At 47.2% G+C, this 10871-nt stretch overlaps 1 non-coding gene across 1 annotated transcript; it reads left to right on the top strand.

Annotated features, from left to right (window-relative positions):
- Nucleotides 1-2099: 2099 nt before the first annotated feature.
- trnai-uau (transfer RNA isoleucine (anticodon UAU)) lies at nucleotides 2100-2172 on the top strand. Its single transcript has one exon. It is a non-coding gene; the product is annotated as a tRNA-Ile (tRNA).
- Nucleotides 2173-10871: the final 8699 nt, after the last annotated feature.

The raw sequence follows: 10871 nt of genomic DNA on the forward strand, positions 1-10871 counted from the left end.
CACCGCGAGCACTCGGGGATTGTTCTTATGAAGGCCATAGCCAGATCCCACGTCTGGTGGCCTGGTATCGACGCGGACTTGGAGCTCTACCTCCGAAGGTGCACTATTTGTGCCCAACTCAGCAATGCCCCCAGGGAGGCTCCACTGAGCACCTGGCCCTGGCCTGCCAAACCGTGGTCGCGGGTGCACGTAGACTATGCGGGCCCATTCATGGGCAAAATGGTCCTTGTAGTTGTAGATGCATTTTCAAAGTGGAAACAATGCACCATTTCAAACTCGAGCACAACCTCCACCACTGTGGAGAACCACACGTGAAAGGTCCACGGTTTGTACCCGTATAGAAACATTATTTTGGAGATTACTTTTGCTGTGAAATAAATTGAACAAAATTCTCCCCTGGTTCCTTGTCGCATGAGCAGTGAACATTTTAAACCAGTCTCTGAAATACAGACTGTGTAAAGTCAGATAGGGGAGAAAACTTCATCAATGATTCAAGCTCCTTAAATGATTAACATAAGAAAATAAGAAATAGGAACAGGAGTCGGCCATTCGGCCCCTCGATCCTGCTCTGCCATTCAATAAGATCATGGCTGATCTGACCATGGACTTTGAGTTAAGGGACTCGGGGGCATGTTCTCTCTCCCCTGAGAAGGTTCACGTTCTACAGTCCAGCCTCTAAAAGGCGCCACTCTGTGCACATTACTTGCCGCGTTTGAGTCCTGAGGATGAGTCATCTGCCTGGAGCAACAGGTCGAGGTCATGAATGCTTGGCTCACGGAGATGGCCGTCTGCAGTATGAATGTTGTATCCGCTGACAGTAGCTTATGAAGAAGGCACTCTTGGCCGATTCCGATGACAAAGATATCTCGCAGTGCTTCGGTGAGGTGGTCACCAAAATCCCACGGTGCCGCCAGCCTCCTGAGGTCTGCAGCATATTTCGTGATCTCCTGGCCTTCGGGCCGTCGGTGTGTATAAAACCGCTGTCTGGCTGTGAGGATGCTCTCTTTGGGATTGTGTTGTTCTTGGATAAGTGTTACAAGCTCCTCGTATGTCTTGGTCGTTGTCTTCGCTGGTGCCAGCAAGTCCCTGACGAGTCCATAGACGGTGGGCCCACAACTGGTTAGCAGGATAGCTCAGCACTTATCAGCCAGTGTGGCCGGGTTGTCACCTGCCAGGTCGTTTGCTGTGAAGAAATGGTCGAGCCTCTCCACAAAGGCTTCACAATCATCACCATCAGCGAACTGCTGCAACGTACCAAGGTTAGCCATTTTCGTGTGAAGGTCCGTAATCTCGTCGCCAATTGTTATACCTTCAGATGCTCTGATGATGACTCCACGAGACAATGTGTCATGCTAGAACTGTAGTGACCTAAGTTCTTTATTGATAACCACAGAGTGAGGATCACACCTGGTGGCCTGCCTTTTGCACTCGGCCAGGCACACCTGTACAGGTAAGCTGTAAGTCTCCCACTGCAGTGCCCTCTGGTGCACACCTTGTAACCATGTCGAACACATGAAAGGTGTCACTGTGGAACAATTTCTCTCACTCAATGTTAGACACACGACCGTGGGCACCACGAGGTCTAGGTAGCTAGCCATTGACATTCATATATAAATATATATAAATATATCGACATGTATCGTAACTGTTCCCTGCTGGTCAAGGGATTAAGATCTGGCGCACTAACCTGGTTTCAATCCTCGATCAATGCATCGCATAAAATAATTGAGGTCTGTGAGACGATTAATAATTGCTGTAATCACCATGAATACCAATACTTTCTGTGATAGACCGAGCTTACAGACTATCTGACTTCTCCTGCCCTTTGCCAAGCACGTGTTCGGGGTTTAATTTTGTAAACTGGGTGAGTTCGCTGATCGCGGGGAGACGGTAGGAGCCTCTGTGGCACCACTGTGAGGATGTGGAAGTGAACACGGTGACTGGGTGATTGGTGACATTTCTGTAAAGGGCAGCGGAGGAGAAGGATTGAGAACTTTCAGTGTGGGACAGAAGTTGTTTAAGGTGAGACAACACATTCCCGATCAGCACAGAGGGAGCTCACAGGTCAGCTCCCCTCTGTTGGGGGCGTTGTACCAGAGGTTTCTGTAGTGTAGTGGTTATCACGTTTGCTTTATATGTAAAATGGCCATGGTTCGATCCTGGGTAGAAACATTATGTGTAAACTTTCTGTGGATGAACAATTGGATGCGAGTTTCGTCTCGCTGCAAATGCTGCCTGACCTGCTGAGATTTCCAGCGTTTGCTGTTTTTATTTGTTATTTATTCTTCCGACAAAAGGGCTCCCTTATTCCTCAATTGCTTTTTATTTCACTTCAATAAATAGAAAACTTTGAGTGAGAGAAAACGGATCCACCGAGGACCTTTCGCGTGTGAGACCAACGTGATATACGCTACACTGCAGCCAATCAAAGGACGAGAAACCACTGAATATAAAGGATGAGCTGACAAATATCAGGGGCAGTGCAGTCTGGTCAATGTCAAAACCTCCTTTTTATTCAGCAGTGGCATGAATGGGAGTCAGACGTCACAAAGTTTAATTAAAGACAAAAATACAAGTAACACTTGCAAATCTTTTCAGTGTAAAATTATTTCACTTTATTTGAAATCCTACTGCGTTGAATCTGAAAATACGCACAGTGGGATTTTATCTTCACTACTGATTGTATTTTGTGTGCACGGTAGGAATAACCGGTGCTGTTAAATTTGAAAAAAGTTGCCCCAGATTCGTGGTGTCATCGGCAATGAAGACTTTGAACCAGAAAGCTAAAATACAGTTAGTAAAATGGGATATGGTTTAACAGTTAACATGCAAAGCACAGGACAAATGATTGAAGTATGGAGTGTCCCTGAGTTAGTATTTGTTTGATTGTGCAAAAGAAGGTGAGGGGTTAATTAATGATGCTTTCCTGTAAAAGCAAGAGAAAGGTTTTCGAACAAACCATCCGGTGACTGTCAGCTGAGCGCTGCTTGTGATACCTGGTGGGAATGGGCGGGATTTTAAAGCCCCTTGTATTGCAGAACCTTCATATAGACGAACATCTCTGAACTATTGTGGTGCAATGGCAGTGCGTCTGACTCGAGATCCAAGGGTTGCTTGTTCAAATCATGTCGGTATCACTGTTCTTTTAGCAATTCCTGTTTCACAATAACCAGACCATTGCTGCAATGTCTGTCTCACTGGTTAGCAGTGGTAGGGTTGGGGACAGCATCAACCAAGAAAGAAGGGCTGTGTGCAGTGGTGGGACAGCAGTGATCATGGGTGACTTTAATCGACATAGTGATTGAGCTAACCACATGGTAGTAATTTGGCGGAGGAGGATTTCATGGCATGTATTATGGATCGTTTTCTCAACCAAGAAGAGAGCTGGCCATCCTTGACTGGGTGATTTGTAATGAGAAGGGACTAATTAGCAATCGATTTGTGCGAGGCCCCTTGGGGAAGAGTAATATAATATGGTAGAATTCTTCATTAAGATGGAGAGTGTCACAGTTAATTCAGAAACTTGGGTCCTGAACTTAAGGAAAGGTAACTTTGACGGTATGAGGTGTGAATTGGCTAGAATAGACTGGCCAAGGATACTTAAAGGGTTGACGGTGGATAGGAAATTGCAAACATTTAAAGATCACACGGGTGACTTCAGCAATTGCACATCCCTGTCTGGAGTAAAAAATAGGACGGAGAACGTTGCTCAAGCGTGGCTAACAAGGGGAATTAAGGACAGTGTTCAAACCAAGGAAAAGGCAGATAAATTGCCCAAAAAAGGAACAAACCTGAGGACTGGAAGAAATTTAGAATTCAACAGAGGAGGACTAAGGGTTTCATTAGGAGGGTGAAAATGGATTGTGAGAGGAAGCTTGCTTGGAACATAAAAACTGACTGCAAAAGCTTCTGTAGATATGTGAAGAGAAAAAGATTAGTGAAGACAACTGTAGGTCCCTTGCAGTCGGATTCAGGTGAATTTATAATGGGGAACAAAGAAATGGCAGACCAATTGAACAAATACTTCAGTTTTGTCTTCACGAAGGAAGACGCGAATAACCTTCCAAAAGTACTTGGGGACCGAGGGTCTAGTGAGAATGAGAAACTGAAGGATATCGTTATGAGGTGGGAAATTGATGGGATTGAAGGATGATAAATCCCTGTGGCCTGATAGTCTACATCCAAGAGTATTTAAGGAAGTCGCCCTAGAAATGGTGGATGTATTGGTGCTCATTTTCCAACAGTCTATTGACTCGGGATCAGTTCCTATGGACTGGAGGTTAGCTAATGTAAAACCACTTTTTAAGAGGGAGGAGAGAGAAAGCGAGTAATTATAGACCGGTTAGCCTGACATCAGTCATGGGGAAAATGTTGGAATCAATTATTAAGGATGAAACAGCAGCGCATTTGGAAAGCAGTGACAGGATCGGTCCAAGCCAGCATGGATTTATGAAAGGGATGGATTTATGCTTGAAAAATCTTCTGGAATTTTTGAGGATGTAACTAGGAGAGTGGACAAGGGAGAACCAGTGGATGTGGTGTATTTGGACTTTCAAAAGGCTTTGACAAGAGTCCACACAAGAGATTGGTGTGCAAAATCAAAGCACATGGTATTGGGGGTAATATACTGACGTGGATAGAGAACTGGTTGGCAGACAGGAAGCAGAGAGTCGGGATAAAAGGGTCCTTTTCAAAATGGCAGGCAGTGACTAGTGGAGTGCCGCAGGGCTCAGTGCTGGGACCCCAGCTCTTTACAATGTACATCAATGATTTGGATGAAGGAATTGAGTGTAATATCTCCATGTTTGCAGATGACACTAAACTGGGTGGCGGTGTGAGCTGTGAGGGGGACGCTAAGAGACTGCAGGGTGACTTGAACAGGTTAGCTGAGAGGCCAAATTCATGGCAGATGCAGTATAATGTGGATAATTGTGAGGTTATCCACTTTGGGGGCAAAAACGTGCAGACAGAATATTATCTGAATGGTGGCAGATTAGGAAAAGGGGAGGTGCAATGAGACCTGGGTGTCATGGTTCATCAGTCACTGAAAGTTGGCATACAGGTAAAGCAGGCAGGAAAAAGGTAAATGGTGTGGTAGCCTTCATAGCTAGGTGATTTGAGTATAGGAGCAGGGAAGTCTTACTGCAGTTGTACAGGGCCTTGGTGAGGCCTCACCTGAAATATTGTTTTCAATTTTGGTCTCCTAATCTGAGGAAGGACGTTCTTGCTATTGAGGGAGTTCAGCGAAAGTTCAGCAGACTGATTCCCGGGATGGCTGGACTGACATCTGAGGAGAGATTGGATCAATTGGGCCTTTATACATAGGAGTTTCGAAGGATGAGAGGGGATCTCATCGAAACATACAAGATTCTGATGGGACAGGACTGGGTAGATGTGGGTAGATTGTACCCGATGTTGGAGAAGTTGGAGCAGGCTCGAGGTAAGGATGAGCCACTCCTGTTCCTAATTCTTATATTCTTATGTTCTTATCGCAATTCTGGAAGAATAACATTGAAACCAAATGTGACCTGACACCCAGCAAGAAGTCTTAAGGCAGAAGGTTAAATGCTGCATCCCTTTCTGCGAAAAAATCCTTTCACAAACATTTCTCTGACCGAAAAGGCACAAAACAAAAATGTTCCTTTCAAAGTCATTAAACTCCCGAATTTCCGTGCCCTGCGAATCTCCTGAATCAGATGCCTCTAGTTTTGCCTACTCAATCCATGTCCATTTGCAATGTTCTGCTTCCACCCACACGATGAAATGTGCCACTAACTTATCGAATCATGGAATGGTTACAGCACGGAAGGCCATTCGGCCCGTCGAGACCGTACCGACTCTCAGCGAGTCCCGCACCCCGCCCTTTCCCCATAGCCCTGCAATTGTTTTTCCTTCAGACACTTATCCAACTTCCATCTGAAAGATAAGATTCAGTCTGTCTCCACCGCCCTTTCAAGCCGTGCATTCCAGATCCTAACCACACGCTGCTAAATGGCCAGCTCCTGTTCCTATGTGTAAAACCTGGGAAACACGAGATCAATTCCTGCCACACTCACAGCCTTCCGAAATATAGCACCTTAATTCTATTCTCTGAAAACCAGCTCCTGAAGTATCGGCCAGCTGTGTAGGATAAAGCTCTGGTTATGTTCCTAGCATTATGTCATTCGCAGTGTTTTTGTAGTGTAGTGGTTATCACGTTCGCCGAACACGCGAAAAGTCACCCGTTCGAAACCGGGTGGGAACATTTTGAACATTGTTCAATTAAATATGAGAAAAAATGGAATAATTGACATTAATGGTTCAATATTCACAAAGTTGGTGTTTGTTCCTGCTGATGTTAATAACCCTTCAACTAGCCTGGAGTTTAATATTTTGATATTTCAAATAACAGTGTTGATATTTAATGTCTCCATGATAAGAGAGACTGTTTGATTTTCTGTTTCTGACTGCTCCATTTTTGATCGGGGCGGAGGACCGGTGAGAGATCGGGGCCCAGGAGCGTCGTGGTCGGGGCTCAGGAGAGGCGAGGGCCCAGGAACAGCACGGGCCAGCCCACACTGCGATCTTTGGATAGTCGGTGCATGTGTACACACTACGTCCATGCAGCAGAGCTTGGTCTATGGTCGTCTTGTGTAATCGTTGCCACTGGACCAAGACCTAGCTCTGTCAAGCTCGTGTGGTGGTTGGTGTGCAACGGTCACCCCACGTTAAAACAATCCACCCACAAGCATCTTCCACCCTTCAGCATGTCGTTCTGGACCTAGATTGTCAGGTCTCTCATCGAAACACCTGTAAACTTATCCCTTTTTATTCTGGAAACAATCATCCTCGATACGAGGGACTGCCTAATACTATACTATTAACAAAATGCAGTGTCTCACAGCCCTGTTAAATTGGCTGGTTTCTCTGTACGGTTCTGTACACACTCAAACTCTACACAGTGTCTCTCACTCCCTCCCGTTTACAGCCCTAACGGTGCAGAAAGCCCCTCTCAAAGCTGCACGTTCCGGCTGCATTCAGTTGAGTTGGGAAAGATTATTAAAGGATCCTGCATCTCCGCCTCGCTTCACAACAGCAGATCGAAGCCGCAAACAACCCATCGACTCATCGCTCGTCCCCAGTTCCAGAGTGAGTGAGGCCGGGAATGTCATGTATTCAACCAGCATTGTAACCCATGTATAATCTGACCGATGCTGTACACTGTGAGAACAATGACCACTAGGTGGTGAACTTGTGGGAGACACTCCTAACCTGGACCTTCAGGTATAAAAGGGGAAGCTCCACCCACTTCCATCACTTGAGTGCTAAGGAATAAAGGACAGGTCATAGACTGACCTTCTCTGAAGCATGGGCCTCGTGTGCATTTACACTGTATAGTAAGGACATATTAATGGCCACGAGAAACTGGGATTTAAACCACGCGAGCTTGGACACTAGCAGAACAGACGAGAGGTACTGTGTTAAGCAATGGTTGGGACAGAGATTCAACATTGTTAAAGCATCACACAGTTCTCCAGGCAGCCAAGGGCAGTCAGGCATGCCCCAATATGTAGCCAAACCCAGAGGGGGAGTTCGACAGTGAAAATGGCAAACTGAACGGCAATTCACGTCATTGCAAGGGACAATGCGGCCAATAATGGGACCATCAACACCTGTTAATGGTGCACTCAAGGACAATCACGGGGCCGTCAGTGACGATCGACTGGCAAGAGACCTTTTGTTTCCAACAGCAGCTCATGTTGGAGGCGTGGAGGCACACACTCAGCCGGAGTTTGCAGAGATGAGCAAAATACCTGCAGAAATTGCAGAAATGGACACTGGGGGAAATCGCTGGAAGGTGAAGTTCAGTGAGTTCATGTGGAGTACGTATACAATTCATACACCAGGACGCCACCGATAATGATGAAAGTGCTACTCAATGGCATCCCAGTATCAGTGGAGCTAGACACGTGGGCCAGCCAGTCCCTGATGGGTATCAAATAGTTCGAAAAGTTGTGGGCGTCCAAGGCCAGGAGGCCAAAATTATTGCCGATTGACGCACAGCTACGAATGTACACAAAGGAGATCATTCAGGTGCTAGGCAGCGCCACGGTAGTCGTGACCCACAAAGTTGGCTTGCTGTCATGAACTGGAAATGGGGCGATCTCAATGCAATTTCCTCTGTGGAACGAGTATCATGCTCACAGATCCTCGACAAATTTGACTCATTATTTCAACCCGGCATTGGCACTTTCATGCGGGCCAAGGTAGTGATTCACATAAACCCGGACGCCAGGCCAGTACACCACAAGGCCAGGGCGGAGCCGTATGTGATGCGGAAAAAGATAGAAGGCGAATTGGACCGCCTGCTAAGGGAAGGCATCATCTCGCCAGTTGAATTCAGTGACTGAGCGAGCCCGATTGTGCCGCTGCTCAAGGCGGATGGGTCGGTCAGGATATGTGGTGATTACAAGGCAACCATCAATCGGGTGTCACTCCAAGACCAGTACCCGCTACTGAGAGCGGAGGATCTCTTTGCGACGCTATCCGGTGGCAAACTTTTTTCAAAATTAGACCTGACCTCAGCTTACATGACCCAGGAGCTGGCGAGTGAGTCGAAGAAGCTGACCACCATCACGACACACAAGGGGTTGTTTGAGTACAACAGATGTCCGTTCGGGATTCGCTCGATTGCCGCGATCTTCCAATGAAATATGAAAAGCCTCCTCAAGTCGATTCCAGGGACGGTGGTTTTTCAGGACGACATCCTCATTACGGGTTACGATACTGAAGAACACCTCCACAACCTGGAGGAGGTGCTACGCAGACTGGACCGGATCGGGCTCCGACTGATAAAGGCAGAGTGAGTCTTCATAGCTCCAGAGGTAGAATTCCTGGGAAGGAGGGTAGCAGCAGACGGGATCAGCCCTACTGCCTCCAAAACGGAAGCGATCCGGAGAGCACCCAGACCCCGTAACACGACGGAGCTGCATTCGTTCATGGGGCTCCTGAACTATTTTGGTAACTTTCTTCCCAAATTGAGCAAGCTGCTAGAGCCGCTACACGTGCTCCTACGCAAAGGTCGCGAATGTGTCTGGGGGGACAGCCAGGAAAGGACTTTTAATAGAGCTCGCAATTTGTTATGTTCCAACACTCTGTTAACGCTGTATGACCCATGTAAGAAACTTGCGTAACGATGCGTCGTCCTATGGAGTCGGGTGTGTGTAGCAGCATGTCAATGCCAAGTGTCAGTTACAGCCGGTAGCTTCGGCCTCCAGAAGTCTGTCCCAGGCAGAAAGGGGTTACGGGATGGTAGAACAGGAGGCGCTCGCATGTGGAAATGCAGTAAAGAAAATGCACCAATACCTGTTTGGCAGGAAATTTGAGCTGGAGCCAGATCACAAACCCCTAACGTCCCTTTTGGCCGACAACAAGGCCATAAATGCAAATGCATCGGCCCGCATACAGAGGTGGGCACTCACGTTAGCCGCCGATGACTACACAATTCGGCACAGACCGGGCACCGAAAACTGCGCCGATGCACTCAGCAGGCTCCCACTAGCCACCACTGAGGGGGCTACCGAGCATGGTGCTGAGATGGTCATGGCTGTTGAAGCTTTCGGAAGTGAAGGCTCACCCGTAACAGCCCGTCAGATTAAAGTCTGGAGAAATAGAGACCCGCTATTGTCTCCAGTCAAGAAATGTGTCCTGAATGGGGACTGGGCTGCCACGTACAGGGCATGTCGTGAGGAAGTTAAACTATTTCACAGGCGCAGGGATGAACTCTCGATTCAGGCCGATTGCCTACTGTGGGGAAACCGTGCAGAAACCAGATGGGCAGAGAGGTGTTCATCAGAGAACTCCACAATGAGCACCCGGGCATTGTCATGAGGAAGGAAATTGCCAAGTCACACATTTGGTGTCCAGGGAAAGACGCAGATCTGGAACTTTGTGTTCGCAGGTGCAACACGGTTGCCCAGCTGGGTAATGCGCCCAGGGAAGCCCCACTTAGCCCCTAGTCCTGGCCCACCAAGCCTTGGGCACGCATCCATGAGGACTACGCAGGTTCTTTCAAAAATGTTTTTGGATAGTAGACGCCTACTCCATAAGCAACATAAGAAACTTAAGAATTAGGAACAGTAGTAGACCATCTACCCCCTCGAGCCTGCTCTGCCATTCAACAGATCATGGCTGATCTGGCCGTGGACTCAGCTCCACTTACCCACCCGCTCCCCGTACCCATTAATTCCCTTAGTTGTTTAACATCTATCTATCTGTGACTTGAATACATTCAATGATCTCGCCTCAACTGCTTCCTTGGGCAGATAATTCCACAGATTCACAAATCTCTGGGAGAAGAAATTGCTTCTCAACTCGGTTCTAAATTGGCTCCCCCGTATTTTGAGTCTGTGCCCCCTAGTTCTAGTCTCCCCTACCAGTGGAAACAACATCTCTGTCTCTATCTTGTCTATCACTTTCATTATTTTAAATGTTTCTATGAGATCACACCTCATCCTTCTGAACTCCACCGAGTAAAGACCCAGTCTCCTCAATCTATCATCATAAGGTAACCCCCTCATCTGCGGAATCAGCCGAGTGAATCGTCTCTGTATCCCCTCCAAAGCCAGTATATCCTTCCTTAAGTAAGGTGACCAAAACTGCACGCAGTACTCCAGGTGCGGCCTCACCAATACCCTATACAGTTGCAGCAGGACATCTCTGCTTTTGTACTCCATCCCTCTCGCAATGAAGGCGAACATTCCATTCACCTTCCTGATCACCTGCTGCACCTACAAACTAACTTTTGGGGATTCATGCACAAGGATCCCCAGGTCCCTCTGCACTGCAGCATGTTATAATTTCTCCCTATTCAAATAATATTCCCTGTTACT

This window comes from Pristiophorus japonicus, unplaced genomic scaffold, assembly GCF_044704955.1.
Source record: "Pristiophorus japonicus isolate sPriJap1 unplaced genomic scaffold, sPriJap1.hap1 HAP1_SCAFFOLD_66, whole genome shotgun sequence".
Lineage (NCBI taxonomy): Eukaryota > Metazoa > Chordata > Chondrichthyes > Pristiophoridae > Pristiophorus > Pristiophorus japonicus.